Raw genomic sequence first — 14804 nt, forward strand, 5'->3', positions numbered from 1 at the left:
ACGTTGGCAGTATAACCCCTTACAGTATCATCCAAAGTCAAAAATACGTGTTTTAGTTAAAATCTTAAGTTAGAACTTGGACCAAAGAAAAAAGACTGAAATTTGGATTTGTGCAGACATTTTTACAAAAAAAAAGGAAAATTTCAGTGGTAACTTCGCGACATTCTTTTTCAAAAAGTTGTAATCGAAAAAAAATCTTTCGTTCAAACCTTTAAGAATTATATCTAAAATACCTGTGCAAAATTTCACGAAAATCGGTTAAGTAGTTCTCGAGAAATCTTGCAAACCAGCTTTAAAAACACAGTTTCGAGAAAAATGCGTTTAAAGACGGCGCACTTAGCCTAGCTAGCCTCGAGCGCACAAGTTTTCTAGGCTGTATCTCTTAAACTTACTCGGATCAACTTGAAAATTTAGGACTCGGTTTTCGATCGTTCAGTTTGTACGACAACTACTACATGTATGCTTCGTTCTAAACAATTTCGCCGGAGATGGCTTTGTTGTCTTAAAAAAATATTCCATGCCAAATTTCGTAAAGATATTTCCTTAAATGAAAAGGTTTTCCAAATAAGCGTTTAATTTCGATCGCTCCGTCCATCAGCGGTTTCGATAAATTAACAGCTTCTTGGGAAGAAAAGAACGGATACAAAATTTCAGAACGATATCTCAAAAATGACAGGAATTTCCGCGTATATGCAGACAGACTGAGAGACGGATATGACTAAACTGACTCAGCTCGCCTCTCTGATCATTTGTATATATATTTTATAGGGTCTTCGACGTTTACTTCTGGGTGTTACATTTCGGATTTAGGTCTGAATTAAAGTGGGTATCAATACTTGAGTTGCAATTTCACAACTTTGAAAACTGATTTGTGGTAACCCTAATCCGTTAATAATTAAGAGGGGGCAGGGCAAAAAATTTGAAGAATCTACTTGTGTAATTTTTTATTAGTATTATAAGTATTTGTAGAATTTACATACAAAAAGGAAAGTAAGAAAACGGGCGATCAATAATCGTGCTTCACATTTTATTAAAATGAGGTGCACTGACATCCGATTGATTTATACTAATGAGTATATTTATCATATGATACTCTGAGATTGTAGGCTTTTTACATATATTATATGAAATTCCGGTTTTCTGTGCTTTTTTCTGATAAAAAAAAACATTTTTAAATTGCTATTTATGCAAGCCTGGCATGCTAAATTCTATTAAACGTCATTACCTATTGAGAATCATTTTATAGTCTGGTGTTAAATGGTGATACGTGCTGTGAGTTCGTAATAATTATTTATCGAAAATTTTTAAATATAATAATTATTATAATTATAATTTTAAATCAATGGTTTATTATTACGAAACTGGCATATAATGGATAACAGTATTTAATGTTATGCAATAAATTGATATGAAAATGACATCCAAGAATGAGTCTATTGATATACAAGTACGAGATAGGATTTTTCTGCTAATATAGTTAAGGCTGTATATGACTAATTTGGTGAGACGAGTTGAAATCCGAGTGACTGTCTATCTGTCCGTACGTGCAAGCTGTAACTTGAGTAAAAATTGAGATATCTGGATGAGACTTGGTATGCGGGGTCCTTAGTCGACTTCGTAGATGATAATTAATTTAAAGCATGCCACCTTATTACCAAAAATTGCTCAAATCCAACCAAAACTATCCAAGCCCTTAGGTACAGCATGTGTGGATCCCAGTATCTATTGTTGACAAGCATGAATATTGAATGGGTACGTAAATAAACAAATTCGCAGCATTTAGAGTGATCATAATGCACTTGTCATTACTGAGAAGCCGTTACAGCTTCGAAAGGTAAATTTTTGTGCGCTCTGTGGCCAGAGAAGATCATTGGTACATACAATACATCTTGAAAAATGAAGCCGGTGATAATGTTACAGTCAATGGAGTGCGGTATTAGATCATGTTTAGTGACTACTTTTTTGCCTCAAATGGAGGATGTGAACGGCATTTGGCTCCAACAAGACGGCGCTACATTCCAAACAGCCAATGAAACACACTATTTATTAAATGAAACCTTTGCTGGTTCCTTTTTACTTTCCTTTATTATGATTTCAAAGACTTCCAAAACACTCCAGATTAATGACGAAATAATCACAGTTTTATTCTTCTACCGTCATGAGATATCAGAAAGCAGTACACATATTGCACTTAATTTCTCTACTGAAACTTATAGATATAACACACAGTCCATCCATTCTTTTCTTGCGCAGTGTTCCTCTTTTTAGTTGCAATTACGAAATTGCAGGTTTTGTTTGACATTTTCTTAGTTTCTTAGTATTCTTTCAATTGCGCTAATAATTTCAAAGGAAAACGAAAATATAAAATTTGAGAAATAGGAATAAGCGAACCAAACAAAATTTCATAAAACACAAGTGGTTATATGTTTGTAAAACTTTGAAGCTTTTTATGCGGTTAAGTAGTGGAAAAAAGTAACGGTAGATGGTACAGCTGCAATAAGAGTTGGCGACGTCTCTTTGCTAGCTTACCTAGACATACTTGGCTTCCGACCAATAAGGCATTGCAAAAGTCAACTTGAGAGGCTAAAATTAATTTCATACTGTATGAATACCTAATTCAAAATATTTTTAGAAAAAAACTAAAAAAATGGTATGCGACGACTGTGCCCACAATAAATTAAAATAAAAATGGCAGAAGATTTTTTTGCCACAACTTTTGGTTTATATTTGTAGAGTGACCTTATGTGTGTTAAAGCTGCAGTTTGACAATTTTTGTACAGAGATAGTAATTTTATTTTTTAGAGTAGGACCTTATTTACTTCTAACTCATATCTCTCTCAAGGAACCACCGGATTAAATATTACTTCATGGCAGAGAGAAAGACTTTAACCATCTTTATCTATCATACGGACAAACTGACGGCTAATAAGCTGATATATAAGCTGACGTTTCGCTAACAGCTTTCCATCTACCAGAGGCCCGACACATGTGTGTTTTCAAACTTTCCATCGAAAAAAGAAAATGTGTCTACTTTAAACTTTTTGTTCTGGGAGTTATTTACTACAGAGTACTAGCCTGAAGTTTTTTTTCTTACCTTGTACATTTTTATGCAGCATCGATTAAATTAGCTCAATATTAAAATGTTTAGACTACCATAAAGATTTCAAAGATTGAGCTTGCGACCTTAACAAAAATTAAGTAAGAATAATCCAAGAGTCTACAATTTGCTTGATACCGTATCGAATGTTATTTTTTAAGGCGTCAATCGTCGCGTAGACAAGCTGCGTTGGCAAGCGATTTCTTATAACTCCACAAATAATAGTCCAGCGCTTTAAACTCACATGATTTTGGAGGCCAGGCCCACGACGCGACAAAATTCCCTTCAATAGATTGATTGTTTCGTTGGCTGTATGGCATGTAGCGACCGTTAGGATCACAAAAACATCCTCCAATCCAGTTAAAAAGTCATTCATCTATAGTGTTCCCTATTAACTGATGCTGTACGGCTTCATATTTGAAGAAATGTGGACCAATGAATGTCTCTGCCCATGCACACACCAGAAAGTAACTTTTCGAGGATGTAACGTCGTATTAATATGGGCAAGTCTATTATAATTACTTCAAATGCGACAATTTTTTACGCTCGATGTTCATTCAACCAAAAGTGAGCTTCATCGGGAAGTAAAATTTTCTTGTAAATCCCGTGATCGGTGCTTATCTCGTTTTGGCTCTATTCATCGAACGTGCGGTGCGCTTGATGGCCGTTTGGATTTAATTCTTGCGCGTATTGTACTTTATATGCTCACAAATCAAGATCCTTCCACAAAATCTCCCATAAAGTGGATGGGCACAACTACAACTGTTCCGCGATGGCGGATGGACTCATTCGGATCTTTTTCGATATTCTGCTCCGCAACAACACTGTGCGTGCACACTGAATAGCAGCTCTGGATGCTCATTATCCACTAGAGTTAACGTGGTGCGTAACCGATCCATGGTTGCTCGAATTACCGACACTGCAGGGCGATTATGTCAATCAGACACGTCGTAAAACCCGCAGGTCCAGATCCATTCATAACCTGAGAGGCTATTTGAAGCTATTTACCGCCACCTTTAGGATTCATAAATTAGATTTTTCGGCTAGGTGTGAGGACCTCAACTCTAACTAAGTTCTATGTGAAGATATTAGCGAGCTAAGCAGCTATCTAATATACCAAATACTGAATGCGACAAGAATTAGGAATGAATTTAATGCACAGGAAGCTGAGAGTGGTTACCAAATATTACAAAAAACATCAGTTCATAACATATTATATTCTTCGAAGAGTACACTCACAAGTTTTGAATATTTTTTGTAATAAAAATAGAATATTGCCGCCAATCAACATAGTCGTGTAGTCAAGACGCATACCATAAAGTGGGAGAGGAACTCGGCTGAACACCTGCAGTTTTTATTGCACAATAATTACGAGGTTATTATGGCAAGCTATATTAATAGCTCACAAAACATGGCAAAGACTTTTTCACAGTGAACAAAAAAGGTAATTATGTGTGCTTGTACAAGAACAAATATTTGAAAAATTCACTGCCATAGTTTTCGAAATCAATTTGAGTTGACTGCTAATTGCAATGCATAATTACCGCAAGAAAATTGAAAACTCTATTACTATTAGGCATTATTGACACTTTTAATGCCCGCCTAAAGAAGAAAAAACACGTTTTCCAAGACTTTACGTTTGTGGCAGACACAACACCTACTTGCGTACAGACATTAGCGAGTATGGTCGTAAACGTTGGCAACCGCACGATGACCTAGTGTTGCATGGAAAGCCATCGGCGAAACTTCAATGTTAATGACGTTCACCGGTGGACCGTTAACTGTGAAACCGAAAATGGTCAAAAGCAACAGTGTCTTGACAGCATAAACTTAATTTAACAACATGTTTTAGGTGCAAAATTTTTACACAGCCACACATACACATAATATACGTATGTTGTTATCAACGCGTATATTACCAAAAACGCCGTTCTAATGACAGCGGTTCGCTGTTCGTGCCCAAAAACACATTGTTGCATTGCCACTTGCATTTGTTGCACAGAGATTGAGAGATTGTTTTGATCAGCGAAATCATTGTATTGCACCCGGTTCATTATAAATTGTGTAGATGTCGGCGATTGAGTCGGTGCTGCATGCTGTTATGCTGTGCCATGCCATGCCGCGCTCCGTAGTACGTGTTGGTCTGAATTGTCAGCCAATAATTATCAAATAATCGGTGTGTTTCATAATGCGTATTACACATTGGTGTGCGGAGGTCAAGTTGATTCGAAAAACACTAAAACTACTTTCAGAATCAACGGTAATGTGTGATGCATTGATCTATGTTAGAGATAATCTTTTTGATATGATATAACGGGTGATCCTAGTACAGGTACTTTTTCAATAGCCTTTTTTAAAAGATCACGTGTGAGTCGTGTCAAGCTGTCATGTTATTTTTGTTCAGTATTGTTCGTCATTCGGCCTACTGAGCGTACTATTAGCGACACCATCACCCAACTTAAACTTGAGATCCAACATTCATTATTGGATAATATTCGATCGAATAGATCACGTCCGGCACACAGTGATGAAAACATAGCAGCAAAAGCTGAGAGTGTACACGAAGACCGTGGAGAGTCGATTCGGCGCCGTTCGCAGTAATTCGGACTGTCGTGTAGAACGACGAGTGACATTGTCTCTCGGAAGTACATAGAGTGCATTCGGCGATTTTTACGACAAAAGAAATTATTCAATACGAATAAATCCGTAAAAAAGTTCCAATTTTGTGTGCGGAATCAAATTTCTTGTATAGAAAGCGTCAAAGTGTTGGAAAAGAGGTTCGGTGATAATTGTTTGCCAAGCAGCAAGTGTTCTTGATTAGTGGAAATTATTCAAAGAAGGGTCGAGAACGTGATGATGACGAACCACGTCCAGAGCGGACATCAACATCAACTGATGATCCATATGTCAATACAATAAAGGATTTGGTGCTTGAGAATCATCAAGCGAAAGCATGATTTGTTCCAAAATCACTGAATCACCCTGAAAAAATGCTTTCCCATTACCAGAATGTCAAAAAATAACTTCAAGACAGGTCAAAATTAAAGCTTATATTGACAGTTTTCTTCGATTACCGAGTTGTGGTGCCCTTCGAATTCCTTCCGATCGGCTAAACTGTTAACAATGACTACTAATTGAGTGTTATGCGTCGTTTGCCGGAAGCTATTAGTAAAAAGAGGTCGGAATTATGCGTCGACCATTCTTGGTTTTTGCACCACGATAAAGCACCGTCGCATACTGCATTGATTCTTCATGAGTTTTTCGCCAATTTTTCAACCAATATCGTACCGCAACCACCGTATTCTCCTGAATTAGATTCGTGTGATTTCTGGCTATTCAGCAAAATCAACCACGCTTCGAAGAAACCGTTTTGATTGAATTGAAGACATTAAATGTGAATCGCTACCCCCATTGAAGGCTATTTCGGAAATTGATTTTAACAACTGTTTCGAGGATTGAAAAAAGCTTCGATAAAATTATATTGGGGGCAAGGGGAATTACTTTAAAGAAAAGACGTAGATTTTGAAGAATAAATTAAGATATTTAGTGTGAACAAAGTCTCAATATTTTTTGCTCATAGTAGTACTTAAAATAAATACAATGCATAGTCTTCATTTATAGTGAGAACACCTCTGTCGGGACTTATGTGCCCCAATAGGTCCGAAATAATTAAAATCCTCGACAATCTTTCAGTTTATATGGGTAATATAACAGCAGTGGTACACATTCTCATAGAACAAAATTTATTTTATCTCTGTACCTACCACCTTTTATTCAGACTCTATTCTACCTGAATTATAATTAATTTTTTATAAACAAATATTCACAAATTCCCAATTAAGTTGGGGCGCGTCTTTTTACTATCGCTATTGACAACTTTATCGATATTTTTTCAATACATGCAAAGATTAGATTTTGATAATTGTCACATGTTCGTGTGGCAACGATTGAATTAATCATTATACTAGTATCAGAAAGACCCATTAAAAACTAATTAACAATTTATTGAATATCTAATATCGGCTTAAACAGGTAAACACATTTTAAAGGTGTGTTATATACTTATTATATATGTACATACCCACAAGTGATTAATTCGTTAAGTTAACAATGTTGCAAGTAAATAAATAAATTATTTCAACATTTCTTGCTGGCTAACGAGGGTGACAAATTAGTAACATTAAAAAATTATTTTTTCAGAGTTTATTCATAGCGTAATATATTTATCTAACTTTTTTTTTCTAAGTTTTATGAACTTACTTTCTAAATTACATTTTTTGGACATTATATGGATTTTGTCTTTCTTCTAAAATCTATGCTCTCCATAAAAAATGGCTAATAAACTAGATTTCCTTAAAGAGAGTAGCTTCAAGTGTTTAGTAAAAGAAAGCCATCCGTATCCCCGTTGCTTTAAAAATTATCGCAATTATGGTTTGCACACACACATCCGAAAGTCTATTTGATTTCAAGTAATTTGATGATTTTGAACCGCTTTTGCGGTGCCAAAAAGGTTTTTCATCTAAAAAATAATATACTCGCGCAGTGAACATTCCCATAACATTGGGTAATTACAGTTAATATTACGATAAACACCTACCAACCCACTGACAGATTTATGTTTATTTATATATATGGTATACACTCAGTAGCGGATTCAGGGGAAAATCCAAGGGTTAAATGGCTAATAAGTAATTTTACTACACTGAAAAAATATAAAGTAACAGAAATACAAGGTGCGTTCCAATGCAACAGGACTTTTTGACTCTAGCGTCATCTATATGTCGACTCGTGCGTTAGAATCTGCTATCTTTATCGATTGTTCAGTGAGAATTTCATGACATTTCATTGATTGAAAGTGAAGTAATTGCGTTTTAAGTGTCAGTATGTTTGTGTTATCGGTGCGAAAAAGAGCTTCGAACAAAGAGCCAACATTAAGTTTTGTTTTAAAATTGGTAAAACTTTTACCGAAACGTTTCAATTGTTGAAACAAAATTATGGCGATGATTGCCAATCCCGTAGCAGAGTGCATGAGTGGTTTCAACGTTTTCAAAGTGGTCGTGATGACATAAATGACGATCAACATCTGGGCCAATCAAAATCCGTTATCACCGGAAATTCCATCGAAACTGTGCGTGAATTCATCAAAAATCAGCCGAAATCATTATTGAAATTCATGGAAATGGAATTGAACATCTCCAAAATATGAATTTATCGCATTTTGATCGAACATAATTGGCTTTCGAAAGGTGTGTGCACGGTTTGTACCGCACAAATTGTATGACGACCAAATATTGCTCTCATCGATCGACGCTTGTGACCGATTATTTGACCAAAAATCACATTTGAAACATTAACCACTCCCCGTATTCACCTGATATGGCACCGTGCGACTTCTTCCTTTTCAGAAAAATGCATTTGTCCATGTAAGGAATGCGTTATGCAGACGTAGAGGCCATTCAAAAGGCTTGCACCGGCATAAAAGCGGCCATACCGGCGGCCATACCGGCCAACGAGCTAAAACACTCGTTCGACATGCTTTTGGACCGTGCAAAAAGCTATATTGAAGCAGAAGGAGACTATTTTGAGTAAAATAAATTGATTTTGCCGAAAAAACCATTTGTGCTGTTTTTTTTTAATTCTGTTTAATTTGGAACGCACCTTGTATAATCCAGAAATTTCCCATTTTATTTCAGAAAAAAATTAAAGACTGTCTCCATTTTTAATAAATAATGCTATGATACGAGTACCACTGAAGTTATAAAGTGTATTGGGATTTTTTGCCTATGTGATATTCTATCTCTAACAGCGTGTTTCTTCCGAAAGAACCAATCGATCTGGTAAAGGCATCAAATATGATTGATAAGGAGGATAAATCTGAGGAACATTTTCCATACATTTATTCAGACCCGAAAAAAAGAAAGTTGACGAAGAGTACCCAAGCAATTCCGGCCGACAAAAAAAACGCGAAAAGTTTTGCGTGAGAACTTGAGAAGAATACTACATGGTCTCAGTGTACACTTCTCTGTTGGATACAATCGGCGAAGATTTGAAGATGCGCTTTTCAAGAGAAGTATTGGATGGATTTCAACTAAGTTTGATGCTTCCAGAAAAATTATGTGCTTTGAAAACCAATGAAATGGAGAATCTCATTGACTGCTTGATAGATAAATACAAAGGCCTTTTGGATAGTGATAACGTCATGCGACGTTTGAAGCTCTAAGGTGAACTTGGCTGTGCCATTGGGAGCAGAAGCAAACGTTAAAAGACAACAAGTTACCGACTACTGCATTTGAAACGTTGAAGGACTGCGTCGTAGACCTATACCCCATAATTCATAGTTTTCTTCGCATCTACTACACACTTCCTGTGACGAATGCGAGCTCTGAATGCACTTTTTCCTCATTTCGCCGCATTAAAACGTGTTCGTCAAGATAGATTGATCGGCCTGGCGAAAGATTTTGAAAACTTGGCCCACATCGTTTTGTTTTGTGAAGTTTTTGTATTTAATATACGAACTGACTATAGTATTATACATTGCCATAAAGTATGCCACCTGCCCGTCTACAAGTAAATGTTTATTTCCCCTCCCAAAACCTATTTCTGAATCCGCTCCTAATATACTGAAGGGTCAAATAAACTACAAGTATATCCAGCATGAGCTTGATCCCATGAAAAGTGTAACTTTTATGAATACAATGATCTATTTCTGACAAGAAAAATCGTTAGCTTCGGTTGCACTGAAGTTTTAATACACAACCTTCATAAATAAAAAAAAACTTGAGTTTGATCGATCAACTTTTTTGAGGGAAAAGTGCGTATACAAAGTTCCAGATCGATACCTTAAAAACTGAAGGACTAGTTCACGACATGGTAAATCTACTAGGCTCGTCACACCGAGCATTTCGATGTATATTTTAGAAGCTCTCCGAAGTTTCCTTCTGGGTATTACAAACATCGTGGTAAACTTAATATAGTCTGTTTAGAACTTTAAGAACTTCAAATATAATAAATGCACTGGAAAGGTAGAAAGAATATTGAAATTTATTTGATTTTATAAAGGGTGAGCAAAAAGGCGTAAATACATTATACGAGTATCGACAGAGGAATTTAGTGAGCGACGTTTGCTTGTGGTCGTGCCCATCCCTACAAATGAGAGAGCGACAGATAAATGCTAAGAGACAAAGGAGTGAAAGGGGAGAAATTATGTGTGATCTTGGTTGTGAGAGATAAAGAGGAAGTGAGAGAAAGCGTGTTCTGCTAATAATAAGCGTCTCTTAATTGTGGCAAAACCGACGAGTTCCAGCAATATCGTTGAAAACTAATGCATATATCTTAAAATAGAGTATATCGTCAACTAAAATGCAAAATAACGTAACATCACTTTTCATAAGTTTACAGACGAAGGAAAAACGATATAATAGAAACCGCTCATATGGAAAAAAAATTTGAGTTTTCGTTATAAAAGGGTTATATATCGGTTATACGAGTATCTGTCGGCGGAAGCCGAATAATATGATGTAGTGAGTCGCAGGCAACAAAAAACGCAATTTCGATTTTTTTTTGAAGATACGTTGTTTTGCATTTTAGGTGACGATATATAGTTTTTTCGATAATGTATGCATTTCTAAATTAATAAGGGGTGTGTGCAAATAATATTATCAATTGTCAATTACGCTACGCTTGTAATATATCATAAATATAACAGAGCAGTCTCTTTGCCGCTGGACTTTTGCAGCGCAGCGATAAAATATTGACAAGCGAGAGGATTTATGGCGCTGGCCGTAAACGGAATAATAACCAAGCGCTTCTTACTTAATAAAACATTCAACGTTGATTTATGCGCCACCAGTTAGGCTACCCCGCCAAATGTGTGCCCCGCATGGGCTGGCTGTCCAGTAGAACTTTTATATTTCAATTAATTGGACGGCAGACATACGAGTGCATATATAAATGAAAAATGGCGCTGGCAGTGGGAGGAGAGCAACTACCGATATTTATGTGTGTAATATATCAACAACGTATGAAAATGTAGTGGCTATATGGATATGTGAAGCTGTGGGTGTGTGTGTGTTGGATGTAACGCGTTTGATTTAGGGCTTTCATATCAGTTTGCTAGTTTTTAATTCAGTTGAGTGGCGATTTGTCCACACATGCCACGTCCACAAATTGATATGTCACACACATACACACATGCATACATATACATATAAATGTACACGCGTAGAGCAATTGACCGCGCGTTGGTTGGTCACTTCAGGCGAAGGCTAGTTAACACAAGCTACTATTTGACTTTATTAGCTTAGCTTTGGCGCGCAAGTGGGCGTGCGGCTGCTGCTGGGTGTGTTCGATGGGTGTGGCACGTACGAGGCTTGCATACATGCGCGCTTATGTGTGTGTGTTGTGAAAAGCTTGTCAGCGAAACTTTTCGCAATAATTTATGCGTTTCGTATTCATTTTTTATTGGTTACGAAAATATTTGCACAGATTTCGCTGCACGAAGTTGCTGATTTGTAATTATAATTCGAATTTTCACAAATTTCCCAAAGCTAATATTACTTTAAAAAATCCATTTCACTTTACCGGCGAATGTTTCGAAATTACATATTAAAAATAACATAAATCAGCGGCGCTTGCGACAGCAAATTTAACCCTTTTCACGGCAAGTGGCCTTCTGAACACACAGAAATGCCGAGGAGTGGAGCCAACAGGCGCTTCAATGGCGCTCAACCGTCTTGAAAGCAGCCACTATTATTATTGTTGTTTTTTTTCGTGCATTTACCGTTACGCGCATTGTTTTCGAATTTCGCGCTTTTTTATTTTTGTTTTTTATGGGCGAAAAACATGATTTATTGACGGCCCAAATATTTATTGTGCTTTCATATAAACAAATTTTCTCGCTAAAATTTTGTGTGTGTGTGTGTACAATAATAACAATAACAAAACAATGGGAAAAGTCGTAAAAACAATGGGTATAACTGTAAACAGCAGGCAGAAATACACACACAAATGCATATACATGAAATATACGAAATTCCAGCAAAAGTCTTTTGAGCTCACGCGGCCTTCCGCCGTTTGGTCTTTCGACATATTTTTCTACAGTAAAATTCCAAATTTCGCCGCTACCACTGACCCCGCTCTCTCCATCTTCAGGCTGAAAAATCAAAAATAAGGCTTGCTTATGGCTGCTTCACTTTCCCAAATTCCGCGCTTTTGCCCATATTTCCGTGCTCCTTAGCGCTCAACTCAACGCTCCCCTGCCACCCCGGCCACAGCATCGCTTTTCGCTGCCTTGCCGCCGTCCGCTTATTTATTTAGCGCAAAATTCATCGTTAGACTTCCTTCGGGTCAATTCTTTTGGTTTCATTTAATTAAAAAAATATTTCCATGTCCCTTTTTGGTTTGTTGAATTTTTCTGATACTCTTGCCATTGTTGTTGTTGTTTGGTTTTTGCATTTTCCGCGACTTCTTCGCGTTTATTTGCCCGTATTTACTTAGGATCAGGTGAATATCATAACAAAATCACAAATATTTTTGTAAAGCGAGCAGGGTATAGGCAATAAACACGCATACCCGTATACATATATACATGTATACAAAAATACACTCAAATATATGCACATTCATAAGCGAATTTATATTCGCGGTTTAAATTTCCAGTCAGTTGGCCGACTGATTAGCGGAAATTTGGGTTGGCAATGTTGAAAGTGATCAGCCTTCGTGTGCTGGGGGTAGCAGACGGGCGTGCTGTCTATCGCTTGTGGTCGGGGTCGGTCTGTTATGTCAGACAGCCAATTGTGGCATTTGGGTAATGAATTTTAAACGAATTGTTTGCCACATTTTTGTATTAAAAATTATTTTTATTTCGTTGATTGTAAGTGCAAACATTTTTAGGCATTTTTTGCCGCAAAATTAAACTGGAGTTTTTATTTAAAGTTTAATGTTTCACAGTTTGCGGTGAGCGCTTCTAAAAGCGTTTGATGTACTTATGTTCAACTCTGTGAGAGAATTTTTGATGAAATTCTTATTATACATATAAATAATTTAAAAACCGCTTTTAAAGGCGTTTATGTTTATGGACCGAAGTATATTTGAACATAACGACTTGAATGCAATATCTGATGCATTCCTCCATCTACCATATGCTGATGACGGAATGGATCTTCTTCCTCTTTATTGGCGTAGACACCGCCTACGCGGTTATAGTCCAGTTTACAACAGTGCGCCGGTCGTTTATGCTTTTTGCTATGTGCCGCCAGTTGGAGATTCCAAGTGTAGGCAAGTCCTTCTCTACCTGGTATTTCCAATGGAGTGAAGGTCTTCTTCTTCCTCTGCTTCCCCCGGGTGTTACGTTGAATACTCTCAGAGCTGGAAGATTTTCATCCATTCGGACGACATGACCTAACCATATATCTCGTTTCTTAATTCGTCAATGTCGTCATATAACTCGCACAGCTCATCGTTCCATCGACTCCGGTATTCGTCGTTGCCAATGCGCAAAGGATCTGCAGAACCTTTCTCTCGAAAACTTGTAACTCGCCGATGTTGACATCGTCCATGACTCTGCACCATATAGCAGGACGGGAATAATGAGTGACTGTAGACTGTTCGTCGAGAGAGCACTTTAATTCTCAATTGCCTACTCAGTCCGAAGTAGCACCTGCTGGCAAGAATTGTTATGCGTTGGATTTCGAGGACGAAATTATCTATCCCCTCAAAGTTTTGAATGTCAACAGTGACGTGGGAGCCAAGTCACGAATACCACGCCTATGTGACATTTTTAATCTGTATATACGACCTGTATACCATTCACCCAACACAAAAACATTTTCATTAAATAAATACGCCGTACAAGTATATATGGCTTCACAAAGCTTTATCTGAATTTGATTATATGAAATTTTGTTAGTTTTTTATAGTTAGGTCATTGTATAGAAAATACATATCTTTAAGTTTTATAAACTTTTTGAAGGTTTTGTCGTCTGTAAAGCGGAGTCTGTAACAAAAACCTCGTCCTTCATATACTCAATGACTCACTGGCTGATATTTGTGGAGATACGAATAATCTTTTTTAGAGATCTAGAGATGCCTTTCCGTTGTGTTACTCCTAAGTATGGATCAAAAAGGGTATAGATTGATACAATTTGATTTGAGCCTGACTAAAATTTCTTGAGGTGGCTGAGATTGCCGAGATGCTTCAAACGTGGATTGGCGGAAGTTGAATAGTAGATGAGAAAGTATCTAGATTTTTCCTCCCCATCTTTCTCCAAGGAATTGAGGGCCCTTGGATCCATGTTTCCATATAGGGATCACATCGCTTCGCTAGCAACCAGCAGAATATTGGACTCTATCAATATGTTAGGGGTAGGTGATTCTTCGTGATATAGGCTCCAGAAATTTCACTGCAAACTCGCTGATACTTTGAAAGTATAACTTATTAGTGCTATGAAGAAGTAATGATTTTTAGCCCGATCGCGATTCAAGACCTTAGTCTGACTTGTGAACTACAAATATTTTAAGCTTTCAGTTAATTTTTGTGCAAAATTGAGAACGAAATACAAAGTTTTCATTATACGCAGGAAATTTTTTTGCCAAAGAAGACACAAATGGAGCCACTGCTCCAGAAATTTCACAGCAAACTCGCAGATGTTGCAGTTCCTTTGTGCCTTAGAGGCGCACCCATCAAATAATTTTTTATTGGGCCTTTTTG

The sequence above is a fragment of the Bactrocera tryoni genome, chromosome 4 (assembly GCF_016617805.1).
Source record: "Bactrocera tryoni isolate S06 chromosome 4, CSIRO_BtryS06_freeze2, whole genome shotgun sequence".
NCBI lineage: Eukaryota > Metazoa > Arthropoda > Insecta > Diptera > Tephritidae > Bactrocera > Bactrocera tryoni.